The sequence below is a fragment of the Diceros bicornis genome, chromosome 5, assembly GCF_020826845.1.
Source record: "Diceros bicornis minor isolate mBicDic1 chromosome 5, mDicBic1.mat.cur, whole genome shotgun sequence".
Lineage (NCBI taxonomy): Eukaryota > Metazoa > Chordata > Mammalia > Perissodactyla > Rhinocerotidae > Diceros > Diceros bicornis.
Genome location: NC_080744.1, coordinates 10,186,757 through 10,203,438, shown reverse-complemented (window position 1 = coordinate 10,203,438; position 16,682 = coordinate 10,186,757).

Here is a 16,682-nt window from a genome sequence, read left to right as displayed (position 1 = left end):
AAAACCTACAAAGAGTTACTAGATCAATTAACATTACCCATATATTTAGATGTTTAGTAGCTTGGGGTATTGATTTACCAGCTTCTACCTGTATCATAAGAGACTGAACTTATCCTAGAACATGCATGTTGTGAAAAAAGTAAAATATCTTGTAAACAAGTTAGACAACATCTGTTATGAAGTTTCTCTATGGAGCAACATTGACTTTAATTAGAGTAATACTCATTGCCCTCACTCTTGCCTGGAGGTAAAGTACCTTAATGAAACTTGTCAAGTGAATTGATGACCAAAATAAGACAAAGAAAAATATCTACACTGTGGTAATCTTTTGGTTTGCACAGGGGAAGTTTACTCAAATGCTAATATTTCTAGTAAGTGTTGAAATTGTTTTAAATAAGCACATTCAGCACCACTTAAAATGGCAAAAAAAAAAATTACATGTTTTCTCCCTTAAACCACGTTTTCATTGTAAAAATAACATGTATGCAGTAAAAAAAATTTAGTAAGAATAAGAAAGATGGAAAATGTTCACTCATAATCAAACTACCCATACACAGTCACTGATAGTTTTTATATATTCTCAGTTTAGTCTTTTTTTACTTAGCATTTTTTTACATAGTTAAAATCACAGCAATGTATATATAACTTATATTTTATACCTTCCATATTATACTACTATTTAACTGAGTAAACTAAAATAATTGTAAAATGAAACATTGAATGAATTTGCACAGATGACTTAGCTACTTACCTCCTGTTGAATATTCAAATTTTTTCTCATTATTTACTATGACACATAATGCTGAAATGAAATCCTTTGGCAGAGTTTTTATATTTAATAAACAGGTAGGGCTACCACTTTATTATGGTTTTCCAAGGAATAATTGACAGATCAAATAATATGAAAAATAACATATGGTTATTTTTGTGTAAACTAAATGCATTTCCAATATACTGTACCTATTTACACAGTAAATTTACAGTGTAGGCAAGAGTGACCATTTTATCAGTTCTTCCTCATAGTATTACAACTTTAATATTTGATAATATAAATTGAGCAGTTAATAATATAACACTACCAGCTTCTATAATTGTTATAACCATCTAGTCAAGTGTGTCTAATGTAGGAAAACCCTTGGGCTGTTCAAGGATCTAGCAGATTACAGAGTGTCATTTCATTCTTTCTATTTTTGTGTTTGTTCAATATTTAAAATTTGGACAAACATGAGGATATAAATAACAAAATAGGGTTCAATAGGTCCTGGTGTGGTAAGTGACTTGAGTCACACAAGTATAGGGTTGGATCTTTTTTTATCTAAAATTTTGATATTTTGTTCATCCTATACTTTTTGCATTAATTTTTACATTTTATATTTTTAAAATCTCTCATTAAATATTATTTATTGTTATTATTGAGTTTTTTTGTCACTTCCTTAAATTTTGTGTCTGAAATGAGTGCCTCACTTTCTGCATCCTAGTTAGAATTATTGCCTCAACATTGCCCTGAAAGTACTTTGTATAAATTTTGTCAATTTAAGGGTCAGATATTTTCCTCAAACATCTTAAACTTAACCTTTAAAGTTACTTTATTCCTAAGAATAATTCTTGTTCCATTGTACTCTTCAGCAAGATTACACAATGTAATATAACCTCAATCAATTAGAGATGCTGTGGTCATATGGGTATACAGCACTTTATAATTTATGATATATAAAGGAAAGTAAAGAGTAGACTTTATTAATAAAAATGCGACATCACAAAAACAACTATTCTAATTTTTAGAAAAGAAACAATACATAACTTGCATAATTATCATGAAACTACAAAAACAATTCCTGAAGGTAAACTATGCAGACTGGAGACGTCCAACAGAACTTTCTGCAATGGTGGAGATGTTCTCTACCTGTGCTGTTCAGTATGGGAGCCACTAGCCAATGTGGCTATGAAGATTTGCAATGAGTAAATATAAATTTTATTGAATTTTTATTAATTTAAATTTAAACTTTAATAGCTGCATATGTCTAGTGGCTACTGTAATGGATAGTATGTGTAGATCCTATGCCATGTCCTAAAGGATGAGCTATAATATAAACTACTTACTTCAATTTACGTTTGATCTAAAATGTTACCCAGGCCTATGAATTTTCCCAAACCCAGTGTCGGCAGATCAGGAATGGAACCATATATATCTTTTATAAAATAAGGAACTTGGAAACTTGATGTGGAATATTTGACAAATAAGTCCCATCAACCACGTTTTTCACGAATGCTTTATGGCTTCTGAACACGTTGCAAATTATTCCCAGTCTTGTGTGTTTTAGGAGCATATTTTTCTCCACAGGATCCTCCTTAGAAATGATAGAAAAAGAGATTTTCATCTGTGTCGAGATGATAATCCTGAAACTTAGGCTAGCTGGAAAAAAAAAAAAAAAACCCACAGAAACATCACTGTATAATTTGCGTAGAACCAACAAAGCCCGGAAAGCCTGCCTTTGATAGTATGCTTGAGAATTTTTTATTATCAGCTCAGCATAAACTTGATGAGCACCTGAGCTCTGTGTGATGGCAGAGCTAAAACTGCTGTGATCACATGGAATACCTTGTTAGTTTCCATCGCAGGAAATAATGAAGAGCCCACTGGTACATAAAAGGAAGGACAGGTCTTAGGGGGAATACAGTGCTCCTCTTGTCAGGCATATAACTGTATTTAACAGTGTTGACTAACGATATCAGACGGCGACAGTTAATTATCTGAAGAGATTTTAAGTAGCTTACTTTGAATGATTAGTTACTTTAAACGATAACATTCAAAGCCTCCTCTTCTGATGGATTTTGCAAATGATACCTGGAAATTAAAAGAAAGCGTGGTTTTTGTTAAGACAATAGAACTCTGTGTATGGATCTGTGGACTACTGTTTGTATGTGTTTCTGTGAGTTTCTCCTTGTATTTTGAACGAATATCAAAATAGTTATTTGCATGCTACAACATGACCACTATGGATACCAGCTTAAATTAAGCAAAATGGTCCACTTAAAAAAAAAGAAGAAGACACATGAAAAGCAAAACAAACAATTTTAGTAGAAAATATACAAATATTTTTTCACGAATTCAGGGTGGGGAGGGATTGCTTACACAAACCATAAAAGTGCCAGCCTTTAAAAAATAAATAAATAAATAAAATTCTACTACACTATGTTAAGAATATTGCACAGCAGGAGATGCGAAGAAGGAAGGAAAAAGACAAGCCAAATCTGGGAGAAGATTTTTTTCATACATAATACGCGACCGTCAGAGAATTATTATTTACAATATATAAAAAACTACAAATCAATTATAAAATAAACAAGCCAGTAGAAAAATGAGCAAAACACAATAATAAGAATTTTACAGAAGAGAAAATAGGAATGGTCAATAAACATAAGAAATGATTTTCAATTTCATCGGTAATTAGGAGAATGCTAATTAAATCCATAGTGACACAGCATTTTACACAATCTAGGATGACAAAGTTAAGAGCTTCTGAGTATGTGAATGAAAGAAACCTCATTTACTGATGTTGGCATGTAATTGGTACAGCTACCTTGGAAAGAACCTGGGAGATATCTTGTGAAGCTGAATATAGACATCTGTATGTTTCAGTAATTTCACTCCCAAGATGATAACACAGCTATATTCTTGTATAGGTGTATCACAGGGTATATGCAAAAATGTTCCCAACTAATAGTAATTGTATTAGCAAAAGACTCAAATGACTCAAATTATTTTGACAGCAGAATGCGTGCAATGGGATGTTACACAACAATGAAAACTCAATGAACAATTACCTGCAATAATTTGGATGCAGTTAAAAAAACATGTCGAGTGAATTCTTTTTCTAAAGATACAATACAGCATTTCTTTATTATAAAGGTCATGAAACCCCCAAATTAAAGAATACGTTTTTTTGTGATTAATATATCCTCTTAAAAATAACAGGGAAATGATTTTCTCAAGTCATAAAAATGGTTGTAATTGAGATGTATGCCAAAGTACTGGATAGAGCTATTATTGGTAATTTTTAATTGTTTGGTTGGGATTTGAGGTTACAGATTTTTATTTAACAACTGAAGATATATGTTAATTAAATTTTTATATTTTGCAAGTATTATATTAAAAATTAAGGTCATTAAAGCTTGGTATATTATAAAACATTCCATAATTGGATCTAGTGCTGATTTGTTTTACCAATAGATTTCTTCTTTTTTGCCCAGTAACTTTATTGAGATCATAATGGTTTATAACATTGTGTAATTTCAGGTGTACATTATTATTTATCATTTTCTGAATAGACTTCATCATGCTTACCCCTAGTAGTCTAGTTATTGTCCGTCAGCATACATATGTGTCCCTTACCCCTTTCACTCACCCCCCAACTCCCTTCCCCTCTGGTAGCCACTTTATCCATGTATTTGTTATCTTCCACATATGAGTGGAATCATGCAGTATTTGTCTTTCTCCGTCTGGCTTATTTCACTTGACATCATACCCTCAAAGCCCATCCATGTTGTTGCAAATGGGATGATTTTGTCTTTTTTTTATGGCTGAGTAGTATTCCATTGTATACATATACCACATCTTCTTTACCCATTCATCTGTAGAAGTGTACTTGGTTTGCTTCCAGGTCTTGGCTATTGTGAATAATGCTGCAAGGAACACAGGGGTACATAAATCTCTTTGGATCATTGATTTCAGGTTCTTTGGATAAATACCCAGTAGTGGGATAGCTGGATCATATAGTATTTCTATTTTAAATTTTTGGAGGCATCTCCATACTGTTTTCTGTAGTGGCTGCACCAGTTTACATTCGACCAACAGTGCATGAGGGTTCCCTTTTCTCTACATCCTCTACAACATTTGCTGTTTTTTGTCTTGGTAATTATAGCCATTCTGACTGGTGTGAGGTGATATCTCATTGCAGTTTTGATTTGCATTTCCCTAATAATTAGTGATGTTGAACATCGTTTCATGTTTCTGTTGTCCATCTGTATATCTTCCTTGGAAAAATGTCTGTTCATATCCTCTGCCCATTTTTTTTTTTAGAAAGATTAGCCCTAAGCTAACATCCAATGCCAATCCTCCTCTTTTTACTGAGGCAGACTGGCCCTGGGCTAACATCCGTGCCCATCTTCCTCTACTTTGTATGGGATGCTGCCACAGCATGGCTTGACAAGTGGTGCCTCAATGCATGCCCAGGACCCGAACCCACGAACCCCAGGCCACTGAAGCAGAGCACGCGCACTTAACTGCTACGCCACCAGGCCAGCCCCCACCATGCATTTTTTGGTTGGGTTGTTGTTTTGTTGTTGAGTTGTATGAGTTCTCTATATATTTTGGAGATCAACCCCTTGTTGGATAAATGATTTGCAAATGTTTTCTCCCTGTTGATAGGTTTTCTTTTCATTTTGTTGATGATTTTCTTCACTTTGCAGAAGCTTTTTAGTTTGTTGTAGTCCCATTTGTTAACTTTTTCTTTTGTTTCCCCTGCCTGAGTAGACATGGTATTTGAAAAGATGTTGCTAAGACTAATGTCAGAGTGTACTGCCTATATTTTCTTCTAGGATTGTTATGGTTTCAGGTCTTACATTCAAGTCTTTAATCCATTTTGAGTTAATTTTGGTGTATGGTATAAGATAATGGTCTACTTTAGTTCTTTTGCATGTTGCTGTCCAGTTTTCCCAACACCATTTATTGAAGAGATTTTCCTTCCTCCATTGTAGGTTCTTGACTCCTTTGTCAAAGATTAACTATCCATAGATGTGTGGTTTTATTTCTGGGCTTTCACTTCCTTTCCATTGATCTGTGTGTCTGTTTTTGTGCCAGTACTATGCTCTTTTGATTACTATAGCTTTGTAGTATGTTTTGAAGTCAGAGATTACGATGCCTCCAGCTTTGCTCGTTTTGTTAGGATTGCTTTGGCTATTTGTGGTCTTTTGTTGTCCCATATAAATTTTAGGATTCTTTGTTCTCTTTCTGTGAAGAATGTCATTGGGATTCTGATTGGGATTGCATTGAATCTGTAGATTGCTTTAGGTAGGATGGACATTTTACCTATGTTGATTCTTCCAACCCATGAACATGGAATATCTTTCCATTTCCTTATGTCTCCTTCAATTTCTTTCAACCAGCCATTTGTGACAACATGGATGGACATTAAGGGTATTATACAAAGTGAAATAAGTCAGACGGAGAAGGTCAAATACCATATGATTTCCTTCATTAAGTAGTAGATAATAACAACAATAAACAAACAGATAGAGACAGAGATTGGATTGGTGGTTACCAGAGGGGTAGTGGGGAGGGAGGAGGGCGAAAGGGATCATTCGGCACATGTGTGTGGTGATGGGTTGTAATTACTATTGTGGTGAACATGATGTAATCTATGCAGAAATAGAAGTATAATGATGTACACCTGAAATTTATACAATGTTATAAACCAATGTTACTGCAATAAACAAGAACAAAAAAAAAATGTCTTATAGTTTTCAGTGTATAGGTCTTTTACCTCTTTGGTTAAGTTTATTCCTAGATACTTTATTCTTTTTGTTACGATTGTAAATGAGATTGTACTCTTGATTTCTCTTTCTGCTAGTTCATTGTTAGTGTATAGAATGATTTTTGTAAGTCGATTTTGTACCCTGCAACTTTGCTGTAGTTGTTGATTATTTCTAATAGTTTTCTGATGGATTCTTTAGAGTTTTCTATATATAGAATCATGTCATCTGCAAATAGGGAGAGTTTTTCTTCTTCCTTTCCAATTTGAATTCCTTTTATTTCTTTTTCTTGCCTAGTTACTCTGGCCAAAACCTCCAGTACTATGTTGAATAGGAGTGGCGAGAGTGGGCACACTTGTCTTGTTCCTGTTCTCAGAGGGATGGCTTTCAGTTTTTCCCTGTTGAGTATGATGTTGGCTGTGGGTTTCTCATATATGTCCTTCATTATGTTGAGATATTTTCCTTCTATACCCATTTTGTTAAGAGTTTTTATCATAAATGGATGTTGGTTCTTGTGTAATACTTTCTCTGAATCTATTGAGATGATCATCTGGTTCTTATTGCTCATTTTGTTAATGTGGTGTATCACATTGATTGATTTGCAGATGTTGAACCATACCTGCACCCCTGGAATAAATCCCACTTGATCATGGTGTATGATCCTTTTAATGAATTGTTGTATTTGGTTTGCCAATATTTCATTGAGAATTTTTGCATCTATGTTCATTAGTGATACTGGCCTGGAATTTCCTTCTTTGTGTTGTCCTTGTCTAGTTTTGGTATCAGGGTAATGTTGGCTTTGTAGAATGAGTTAAGAAGCGTTCCATCTTCTTCAATTTTTTGGAATAGTTTGAGAAGCATAGGTATTAAGTCTTCTTTGAATGTTTGGTAAAATTCTCCAGAGAAGCCATTTTTGTCCTGGAATTTTATTTTTGGGGAGGTTTTTGATTACTGTTTCTATCTCTTTACTTGTGATTCATCTATTCAGATTCTCTATTTCTTCTTTATTAAGTTTTTTGGAGGTTGTATGAGTCTAAGTATTTATCCATTTCTTCAAGGCTATCCAATTTGTGGGCATATAGTTTTTCATAGTATTCTCTTATAATCCTGTGTATTTCTACAGTGTCTGTTGTAGTTTCTCCTCTTTCATTTCTAATTTTGCTTATTTGAGCCTTTTGCCTTTTTTCTCGGTGAGTCTGGCTAAGAGTTTGTAAATTTTGTTTATCTTCTCAAAGAACTAGCTCCTAGTTTCCTTAATCCTTTCTACTGTTTTTTTCAGTCTCTATTTCATTTATTTCTGCTCTGATTTTTATTATTTCCCTCCTTAAGCTGATTCTGGGCTTTGCTTATTCTTCTTTTTCTAGTTCTGTTAGGCCCAGTTTAAGGTTACTTTGAGATTGTTCTTGTTTGTCTTGTCTTGAGGTGGGCCTGTATTGCTATGAATTTCCCTCTTGTGACTGCTTTTGCTGCATCCCATGAGTTGGTATGTTGTATTTTCATAGTCATTTGTCTCCAGGTATTTTTTAATTTCTCCTTTGGTTTCCTCATTGATTCAATGGTTGTTCAATAACATGTTGTTTAGTCTCCACACATTTCTTTTTTTTAAATTTTTTGTTTATTGCAGTAACATTGGTTTATAACACTGTATAAATTTCAGGTGTACATCATTATACTTCTATTTCTGCATAGATTACATCCTGTTCACTCAGATACTAATTACAACCCATCACCACACACATGTGCCGAATTATCCCATTTGCCCTCCTCCATCCTTCCTTCCCCTCTGGTAACCACCAATCCAATCTCTGTCTCTATATGTTTGTTTATTATTGTTATTATCTACTACTTAATGAAGGAAATCATATGGTATTTGACTTTCTCCCTGTGACTTATTTCACTTTGCATAATACCCTCAATGTCCATCCATGTTGTCACAAATGCCTGGATTTCATCATTTCTTATGTGTGAGTAGTATTCCATTGTGTATATAACCACATCTTCTTTATCCATTCGTCCCTTGATGGGCACTTAGGTTGTTTCCAAGTCTTGGCTATTGTGAATAACGCTGCAATGAACAAAGGGGTGCATGTGTCTTTACGCATCGGTGTTTTCAAGTTCTTTGGATAAATACCCAGCAGTAGAACAGCTGGATCATATGGTAGTTCTATCCTTGATTTTTTGAGGAATCTCCATATTGTTTTCCATAGTGGCTGCACCAGTCTGCACTCCCACCAGCAGTGTACGAGAGTTCCCTTCTCTCCACATCCTCTCCAACACATGTTGTTTCCTGTCTTGTTAATTATAGCCATTCCGATGGGCATGAGGTGATATCTCATTGTAGTTTTGATTTGCGTTTCCCTGATAGTTAATGATGTTGAACATCTTTTCATGTGCCTGTTGGCCATCTGTATATTTTCTTTGGACAATTGTACGTTAAGGACTTTTGCCCATTTCTTAATTGAGTTGTTAGTTTTTTTGTTGTTGAGATGCATGTGTTCTTTTTTTTGTGTGTGTGAAGAAGATCAACCCTGAGCTAACATCCATGCCAATCCTCCTCTTTTATTTTTGCTGAGGAAGACTGGCTCTGCACTAACATCTATTGCCAATCCTCCTCCTTTTTTTCTCCCAAAGCCCCAGTAGATAGTTGTACGTAATAGTTGCACATCCTTCCAGTTGCTGTATGTGGGATGCAGCCTCAGCATGGCTGGAGAAGCAGTGCATCAGTGAGCACCCAGGACCCAAATCTGGGCCACCAACAGTGGAGTGCACGCACCCAACCGCTAAGCCATGGGGTTGGCCCCAATGCATGTGTTCTTTATATGTTTTGGAGATTAAGCCCTTATCAGATGTATGGTTTGCAAATATCTGTTCCCAATTGTTAGGTTTTCTTTTCGTTTTGTTGATGATTTCCTTTGCTGTGTAGAAGATTTTTAGTTTGATGTTGTCCCATTTGTTTATTTTTTCTATTGTTTCTCTCACCTGGTCAGAAATGGTGCTTGAAAACATGTTGCTAAGACCGATATCGAAGATCGTACTGCCTATGTTTTCTTCTAGAAGTTTCATAGTTTCAGGTCTTACATTCAAAACTTTAATCCATTTTGAGTTAATTTTTGTGTATGGTGTAAAGTAATGGTCTACTTTCATTTGTTTTGCATGCGGCAGTCCAGTTTTCCCAACACCATTTGTTGAAGAGACTTTCTTTTCTCCATTGTATGTTCTTGGCTCCTTTGTCAAAGATTAGCTGTCCATAGATGTGTGGGTTTATTTACGGGCTTTTGATTATATTCCATTGATCTGTGTGTCTGTTTTTGTGCCAGTACCATGTTGTTTTGGTTACTATAGCTTTGTAGTATATTTTGAAATCAGGGAGTGTGATACCTCCAGCTTTGTTCTTTTTTCTCAGGAACTATTCGGGGTCTTTTGTTCTTTCATATAAATTTTAGGATTCTTTCTTCTATTTCTGTGAAAAATGTTTTTGGAACTTTGATAGGGATTGCATTGAATCTATAGATGGCTTTAGGAAGTATGGACATCTTAACTATGTCAATTCTTCCAATCAAAAGCATGGAATATCTTTCCATTACTTTGTGTCTTCTTCAATTTCTTTCAGCAAGGTTTTACAGTTTTCGGTGTACAGATCTTTCACCTCTTTGATTAAATTTATTCCTAGGTATTTTATTCTTTTTGTTGCAATTGTAAATGGGATGGTATTCTTAATTTCTCTTTGTGCTACTTTGTTGTTAGTGTATAGAAATTCAACTGATTTTTGTATGTTGATTTTGTATCCTGCAACTTTACTGTATTTGTTTATTACTTCTAAAAGTTTTTTGGTGGATTCTTTAGGGTTTTCGATACATAAAATCATGTCATCTGCAAATAGTGACAGTTTCACTTCTTCCTTTCCAATTTGTATCCTTTTTATTTCTTTTTCTTGCCTGATTGCTCTGGTTAAGACTTCCGATGCTATGTTAAATAAGAGTGGTGAGAGTGAGCATCCTTGTCTAATTCCTGTTCTTAGAGGGATAGTTTTCAGTTTTTCACCATAGAGGATGATATTAGCTGTGGGTTTGTCATAGATGGCCTTTATTATGTTGAGGTACTTTCCTTCTATACCCATTTTATTCAGAGTTTTTATCATAAGTGGATGCTGTATCTTGTCAAATGCTTTCTCTGCATCTATTGAGATGATCATGTGATTTTTATTCTTCATTTTATTAATGTGGTGTATTACGTTGATTGATTTGCGAATGTTGAAACATCCCTGCATGCCTGGAATAAATCCCACTCGATCATGGTGTATAATCTTTTTAATGTATTGTTGTATGCGATTTGCTAGTATTTTGTTGAGGATTTTTGCATTGATGTTCATCAGTGGTATTGGCCTGTAATTTTCTTTTTTTTGTGTTGTCCTTGTCTGGTTTTGGTATCATGGTAATGTCAGCTTCATAGAATGAGTTAGGGAGCTTCCCGCCCTCCTCAATTTTTTGGAAGAGTTTGAGAAGGATAGATTTTAAGTCTTCTTTGAATGTTTGGCAGAACTCACCAGGGAAGCCGTCTGGTCCCTGACTTTTATTTTTGGGGAGGTGTTTGATTACTGTTTCAATCTCCTTACTGGTGGTTTGTCTATTCAAATTCTCTGTTTCTTCTTGATCCAGTTTTGGAAGGTTGCATGATTCTAAGAATTTATCCATTTCTTCCAGATTGTCGAATTGGTTGGCATATAGCTTTTCATAGTATTCTCTTATAATCTTTTGTATTTCTGAGGTGTCGTTTTAATTTCTCCTCTTTCATTTCTGATTTTACTTATTTGAGCCTTCTCTCTTTTTTTCTTGGTGAGTCTAGCTAAAGGTTTGTCAATTTTGTTTATCTTCTCAAAGAACCAGCTCTTAGTTTTATTAATTTTTTCTACTTTATTTTAGTCTTTATTTCATTTATTTCTGTTCTGATTTTTATTGTTTCCCTTCTTCCGCTGAGTTTGGGCTTTGTTTGTTCTTCTTTTTCCAGTTCCTTTAGGTGCATTGTTAGATTGTATATGAGATTTTTCTTTTTGTTGAGACAGGCCTATATTGCTATAAACTTGCCTCTTAGAACCACTTTTGCTGTATCCCATAAATTCTGGCATGTCGTATTTTCATCTTCATTTGTCTCCTGGTATTTTTTGATTTCTCCTTTGATTTCTTCATTGACCCAATCGTTGTTCAGTGGCATTTTGTTTAATCTCCACATATTTGTGGCTTTTCTGATTTTCTTCCTATAGTTGATTTCTAGTTTCATACCATTGTGGTCAGAAAAAATGCTTGGTATTATTTCAATATTTTTCAATTTATGTAGACTTGTTTTGTGGCATAATATGTGATGAATCCTGGAGAATGTTCCATGTGCATTTGAAAAGAACATATATTTTTCGGCTTTTGGTTGGAATGTTCTGTATATATCTACTAGGTCCATCTGTTCAAGTGTGTCATATATGGCCAATGTTTCCTTATTGATCCTCTGTTTGGATGATCTATCCGTTGGTGTAAGTGGAGTGTTAAAGTCCCCTACTATTATTGTGTTACTGTCTATTTCTCTTTTTATGTCTGTTAATAATTGCTTTATATATTTAGGTGCCCCTTGTTGGGTGCATAGATATTTACAAGTGTTATATCCTCTTGTTGGATTGTTCCCTTGATCATTATTTAATGCCCTTCTTTGTCTCTTTTTACAGTTTTTGTTTTAAAGTCTATTTTGTCTGATATGAGTATTGCTACCCTAGCTTTCTTTTCATTGCCATTTGCATGGAGTACCTTTTCCATCCCTTCACTTTCGGTTTGTGAGTGTCTTTAGGTCTGAAGTGTGTCTCTTGTATGCAGCACATATGCGGGTCTTGTTTTTTTATCCAATCAGCCACCCTATGCCTTTTAATTGGAGCATTTAGTCCACTGACATTTAAAGTAGCTATTGATAAGTATGTACTTATTGTCATTTTTTAACTTTTTTTTCCTCAGTGTTTTAGTAGTCCTTCTCTGTTCCTTTCTTCTTTTCTTGCTCTCTTCTCTTGTGGTTTGATGGCTTGCTTTAGTATTATGTTTGAGCTCCTTTCTCTTACTTTTTTGTGTATTTATTATAGGTTTCTGGTTTGTGATTACCGTGGGGTCCACATACAGAATTGATGGTCTCTCTAGTTTGACCTCGGTCTGAAAGCTCTACTCTTTGTCCCCCCGCCCCCCACATTTTATGTTTTTGATATCATATTTAACCTCTTTTTTGTGCATTTGTATCCATTACCCTCTTATCATGGAAATAGATAATTTTTCCTATTTGTGGTCTTCTCTTTTCCGCTTAAATAAGTGCCTTTAGCATTTCTTGTAGTACTGGTTTCTTGGTGACAAACTTTTAATTTTTGCTTGTCTGGGAAACTTTTTATCTCTCCTTCCATTTTGAATGATAACCTTGCTGGGTAGAGTATTCTTGGCTGTAGGTTTTTTCCTTTTAGCACTTTAAATATATCGTGCCACTCTCTTCTAGTCTGTGAGGTTTCTGCTGAGAAGTCAGCTGATAGCCTTATGGGGTTTCCTTTGTATGTAACTTGTCTTTCTCTTGCAGCTTTTAGGATTCTCTCTTTATCTTCAATTCTGGACATTTTAATTATGATGTGTCTTGGTGTGGGCCTCTTTGGGTTTATCTTGTTTGATGCTCTCTGTGCTTCCTGTACCTGGATATCTGTTTCCTTCCTTAGGTTAGGGAAGTTTTCATCTATTATTTCTTCGAATAGATTCTCTGTCCCTTTGTCTCGCTCTTCTCCTTCTGGGACACCTATAACATGGATGTTAGTGCACTTGATGTTGTCCCAGAGGTCCGTTAGACTGTTCTCACTCTTTTTAATTCCTTTCTCTTTCACCTGTTCAGCTTGGGTGATTTCTTCTAGTCTTTCATCCAGCTCGCAGATCCATTCTTCTGTATCCTCTACTCTGCTTTTGAGTCCCTCTAGTGAATTTTTCATTTCTAGTATTGTATTCTTCATTTCTGATCAGTTCTTTTTTATATCTTCCATTTCTTTGTTGAGGTTCTCACTGAGTTGATCCATTCTTCTCCCAAGATCAGTGAGCACCCTTAACACTCTTTGTTTGAACTCTCTGTCGGGTAGGTTGTTCATTTCTGTTTCACTTAGTTCCTTTTCTGGTGTTTCATCCTGCTCCTTTACTTGGAATGTATTCCATTGCCCCCCATTTTGCCTCTTTCCCTGTGCTTGTGTCTATGTATTAGGTAGGTCAGCTATGTCTCCTGCTCTTGGATAGGTGACCTTATATAAGTGATACCTTATGAGGCCTGGCAGTGTGCTTCCCTCAGTTCTGAATGTTCCAGGAGTGACCCCTATGTGGGCTACGTGTGTCCTTCTGTTGTGTTGTGTTTGCTTTCCCTGTAGGTGCCCAGGGAGGCTGAGCTATGCTCCTGGATGGCTGTTGTAATGCTCAGCTGCTTGTAGTTGTTGTGGGCCCCTCAGTCTCTTTATAGGGTGTGGGGGGGCCCCAGCACAGTTGGCTGCAATTTCTAATACCACATTGGTGTAGCAGTATTTCTTTTAAGTGAGTAGGCCCCCAGTATGGAAGGTTGTTAGGCTCAGGGGCTTACAATTGCACATATTTCTGACTTTCACAGTTTGTTTCATGTTGTTGATTTCTAGTTTTCTAGCACTGTGGTCAAAAAAGATGCTTGAGATGATTTCAATCTTCTTAAATTTACTGAGGTTTGCCTTGTTTCCCAATATATGTTCTATCTTTGAGAATGATCTGTGTGTACTTGAGAAGAATGTGTATTCTGCTGTGTTTGGATGGAATGATCTGTATATATCTATTAAATCTGTCTGACCAAGTGTTTCATTTAAATATACTATTTCCTAGTTGACTTTTTGTCTGGATGATCTGTCCATTGATGTAAGTGTGGTGTTGAGGTCCCCTATTATTATTGTGTTGCTGTCAATTTCTCCCTTTAGGTCTGTTAATAGTTGCTTTATGTACACAGGTGCCCCTGTGTTAGGTACATATATATTAATAAGTGTTATATCCTCTTGGTGAAATGTCCTTTTTGTCATTATGTACTGCCCCTCTTTGTCTCTCATTGTCTTTTTTAACTTGAAGTCTTCTTTGTCTAAGTACGGCAACACCTGCTTGTTGTTGTTTGCCATTAGCTTGGAGTATAATCTTCCATCCCATCACTCTGAGCCTATGTTTGTCTTTAGAGTTGAGATGTGTTTCCTGGAGGCAGCATACTGTTGGGTCTTGTTTTTTAATCCACCCAGCTACTCTGTGTCTTTTGATTTGAGAATTCAATCCATTTACATTTAGAGTGATTATTGATATATTAGGGCTTAATATTGCCATTTTATCTCTTGTTTTCTGGTTGTTCTTTGTGTCTATTGTTTCTCTTCCTTTGTATTTCTGACTATTTCATTTTGGTGGTTTTCTGAGGAGGTTTTGTCCGTTTTCTATCTTTTTGTGAATTTTGGCTCTGCTCTGAAATTTTGTTTAGTGGTTACCGTGTGGCTTGTATAGAAGATCTCATGAATGAAATAGTCCATTTTATCCTAGCCTCTTATCTCCATTAACCTAAACAGGTTCCATCCCTTTCCTCTTCCTTTCTGAGTTCCTATTGTTACCAATTATTCTGTTTTTTAATGTTTGTGACCAAGTTGAAATGTTTATAGTTACTTTTAATGCTTTCTTCCCTTTGTCATTAAGTTGTAATTGAGTATTTGCTTACCTATTCTGATAGAGATCTAGAATTTTCTGATTTTGTCTATTTATCTCCATGCTCAAAGTTTTGTAGGCCTTTGCGTTTTTGTTTGTGGTGTGATGGCATCTCTAATAATTTCTTGTAGGGGAGGTCTCGTGGCAATGAACTCCCTCAGCTTTTGTTTATCTGGGGAAGCTTTTATTTCTCCATCATATCTGAGGGAAAGTTTCACTGGATAGAGTATTTTTGGCTGAAACTTTTTGTCCTTCAGTATTTTGAATATATCATCCCACTCTCTCCTAGCCTGTGGGGTTTCTGCCTAGAAATCCACTGAAAAGCTGATAAAAGTTCCTTTGTAGGTTGTTTTCTTCTGCCTTGCTTCCCTTAATATTGTTTCTTTGTTGTTGACTTTTGCCAGTTTTACTATTATGTGCCTTGGAGATGGTCTTTTAGCATTGATATAATTAGGCATTCTATTAGCTTCATATATTTGTAAATCTGTTTCCTTGCCCATGTTTGGGGAGTTCTCAGTTACTATTTCTTTGAACAAGCTCTCTGCTCCTTTCACTCTCTCTTCTCCCTCTGGAATACCTATAATCTGTATGTTGCTTTTCCTAATTAAGTCAGATATTTCTCAAGGAATTCCTTCATTTTTTTTAAATCTTAATTCTGTCTCCTCTTCTACCTGTAGCATTTCTATAGTTTTATCCTCTAAGTCACTAATTCTTTGCTCCATAACATCAGGTCTATTCTTTAAGGATTCTAGATTAGTTTTTATTTCATCAATTGTGTTTTTCATATCCAGAATTTCTGCTTGATTTTTTTTTATTGTTTCAATCTCTTGGGTGAAGAGGTTCATTTTATTCCTAAGCTCTTTGCACTGTTTTTCTGTGTTCTCTTATAACTTGTTGAGTTTCTTTATGACAGCTATTTTGAATTCTCTGTCACTTAGATTGTAAACCTCTGTGCCTTCAGAGTTGGTTTTTGGCAAATTGTCATTTTCCTTCTGGTCTGATTTGTTGCTGCAGTTTTTCATGGTGTTTGATGAACTAATCTTTTGTCAGGGCCTTTGTGGTAGTATTAGGTGGCAGATTCCACCTGCTACCACTAGGGGGAAGCAGGAGCAGAGTTTCTGGTCCCACCCCATCTGCTGGAAGTTGTAGGGGTACTATGGGTTCTTGCACCAGCCTAGAGAGTGTTCAGGTGCTTGTGTGGACTGTACTTGGTGGGTGGGGCTTCCTCATGGGGACCAAGCTAAGGCCACTCCTTGGGGCCTCAAGGGTATGGTGGGCTCCCCCACAGCTGGGAGAGTGATCACCAGTGGGTTAAGGGCCATTTATGCCTCTTCCTGCAGTTTCCCCAGGGCTCATTCCCACTTTCCGGGTGCTCGTGCCAGGCCGGAAAGCAATTGTGTGCCTACATTGGGCTTCCAGGAGAGG